The sequence below is a fragment of the Chrysochloris asiatica genome, unplaced genomic scaffold, assembly GCF_000296735.1.
Source record: "Chrysochloris asiatica unplaced genomic scaffold, ChrAsi1.0 scaffold00068, whole genome shotgun sequence".
NCBI classification, from domain to species: Eukaryota; Metazoa; Chordata; class Mammalia; order Afrosoricida; family Chrysochloridae; genus Chrysochloris; species Chrysochloris asiatica.
In genome coordinates, this window is record NW_006408586.1 from 1,184,231 (window position 1) to 1,187,564 (window position 3,334).

The following is a 3,334-nucleotide window of genomic DNA, read 5'->3' on the forward strand; positions in this document are numbered from 1 at the left end:
TGGCAAGCATAACAAAAGAAAAGAGGGAAAAGACATTCATATGAAACCACATGAGTGATATCACAACTCAATCAATGGAAATAAAAACTATAATAGCAGAATATTATGAAGAGTTGTACTTCAACAAATTTGAAAATCTAGAGAAGATAGATACATTTTTAGAAAAGCATGACTTACCTACACTTACACAGCATGAAGTAAAAATCTTGAACCAATCTATAACAAAAGAAAAAATTTAATCAGATCATCAGATAACTCCCAGCAAAAGAGTCCATGTCCAAATGGCTTCACTAGTGAGTTTTACCAACCATTCAGGAAAGAGCTGACACCAATTCTACTTAAGTTATTCGAGAATACAAAAAAGGATGGAAAAATTCTGAATACATTTAATGAAACAAGCATATTCCTCATACCAAAACCAGGGAAAGACATCATTAAGAAAGAAAATTATAGACAAATATCCCGAATGAACATAGATGCAAAAAATTTCAACAAAATCCTAGCCAACAGAATTCAACAACTCATCAAAATATAATACATATTGAGCAAGTGGGATTCATATTAGGGATGCAAGGATGGTTCAATATTAGAAAAACAATCAAAGTAATGCACCATACAAATAAAAAAGGAAAAGAACCACCTGATCATATTGATTGATGCAGAAAAGGCTTTTGATAAAATCCAACATGCATTCCTGATAAAAACTCAACAAAGTAAGAATTGAAGGGAAATTTCTGAAGATAATAATAGTACATATACAAAGCCAACAGCCAGCATTGCTCTCAATGGAGAGAAACAGAGCTTTCCATTTAAATAGGAACCAGACATGGATGCTCTTTATCACCATCACCATTACTATTCAATATTGTGTTGGATGTCTTAGCCAGAGGTAGAAGGCAAGATAGGGAAATTAAAGGCATCCAAATTGGCAAAGAAGAAGCACTCTCTCTATTTTCTGATAACATGATCCTATACAAGGAGCTCTGGTAACGTAGTGATTATGAAGGGGGCTGCGAACCTTAAGGTCAGTAGTTCGAAACTACCAGCCGCTCCGCGGCAGAAAGATGAGGCTTTCTACTCCCGTAAGGATTTACACCCTCGGAAACCCTGTACAGGGTCGCTATGGGTCAGAACTGACTTGACGGCACTTAACAACAAACAACAACAATACATAGACAACCTCAAAGATTCAGCAAAAAAATTCTAGAACTCACTGGAAGATTCAGCAAAGTAGCAGGCTACAAGATTAACTTACAAAAATCAGTTGGATTCCTGTATACTAACCATGACAATGCTTAAAAGGAAATTAGGAAAGTAATACCATTTACAATAGCTGCCCAAAGGATGAAATATTTAGGAATAAATATGACCAGAAAAACAGAATTCCTATACCAAGAAAAATACAAAACATTACTACAAGAAACCAAAAGAGACTTACAAAAATGGAAGAATGTACTATGTTCCTGGATATGAAGACTTTCCATTGAGAAAATGTCAATACTACCCAAAGCAATCTACACATATAATGCAATCCCAATCCAGATTCCAACAACATTCTTTAATGAGATGGAAAAAATAATGTCAAACTTTATGTAGAAAGAAAAGAGACCCAGAATAAGTAAATCACTGCTTAAGAAGAAGAAGAAAGTTGGAAGCCTCTCACTCCTTGATTTCAAATTTTACTACATGGCAACAGTGGTCTATACAGCCTGATACTGTTTACTGTTACAATGAAAGATTCATAAATCAATGGAAGAGAATCGAGAATCCAGAAATTTACTCATCCACATACAGCCAACTTATCTTTGACAAAAGGTCAAAGTACATTGAATGGGTGGGGGTGGGGATGGGAGATAGCCTCTTCAACAAATGGTGCTGGCAAAACTGGAAATCTGTATGCAAAAGAATGAAACAAGACCTTTATCTCACACCATGTATAAAAACCAACTCATCATGGGTTAAACACCTAAATGTGAGTACTGGAATTATAAAGGTCATCAACGAAAAGATAGAGAATAATTAAGGTCTGGTATCATAATGGTTACTAATCGGGCTGCTAATTTCATGGTCAGCAGTTCAAAACTACCAGCTGTTCCATGAGAGAAAGATGAGGCTTTCTGCTCCCATAAAGATTTACAGCCTCAGATACCCTGTACAGGGTCGCCATGAGTCAGAACTGACTCCACGGCACATAACAACAACAACAATTAAGGGCACACATAAATTGTGAGAATTGCACAAACAAAAAGACAACATAGATGATTGGGTCATACTAAAAATTAGAAACTTACGTGCATCAAAAATTTTCATGGAAAGAGTACAAAGGGTGCCCACAAATGGGAAAAAAAATATTTTGCAATGACACCTTAGCAAAGTTCTAATTTCTAAAATCTATGGGAAACTACAGCTCCTCTACAAGAGAAAAAACAAAAAAACCCAATAAAAAAATGGGAACAGAACTTTACCAAAGAAGAGATTTGGGCAGCCAACAAACATATGAAGAAATGTCCACTATCTTTAGCCATTACAGAGATGCAAATCAAACTACAATAAGAAATTATCTCAAACCAGCAATAACAGTGAAGTTCAAAAGAGCAGAGGACAATAAATGCTGGTAAATATGTGGAGAGACTGGGACCCTCCTATATTGCTGGTGGGGTGTAAAATGGTTCAGCCACTCTGGAAAACAGTGTGGTGCTTCCTCTTAAAGTTGGAAATAGAAATATCTTATGATCTATTTGGTATATATCAACGAGAACATGAGTAGATATGTGCACACCAATGCTTATTGCAGTGCTATTCACAATCACAATATGATGGAGATAGCCTAAGTGCCCAACAATGGAAGAATGGATAAACAAACTTAGGTACATATACACAATAGACTACTATGCTACCTTGAAGAATAACAATGAAGTTACAAACCACCAAATAACATGGATGAATCTTGAGGACATTATGCTGAGTGAAATTAGTTAGTCACAAAAAGACAAATATAACATAATATCATGATTTTAAAAACTTAAGAAAAGGTACCTATACCAAGAGGAAAAAAAAAATTTTGCTGTTGTTGGTTTCTAGGGATGGGAAGGAGGGTATGGTAGAGCACAGGTTATGGGATTGTCACATAGCTCAGGGTTTCAGGTGGTCAATGTACATTGAAATGGGGGCAATGCACAAATAGGAGGAGGGAAGAGGAGAGGAAGAACAAGGTAGATAGGGAGACACGTAGGTAGGTTTGCATGGGCTAAATGGAACAGGGATAAATAATGATATATGTTCAACCTTGGAACAACAAGACTCTGGGATACAGGTATCAAGGCACAACCTGAAT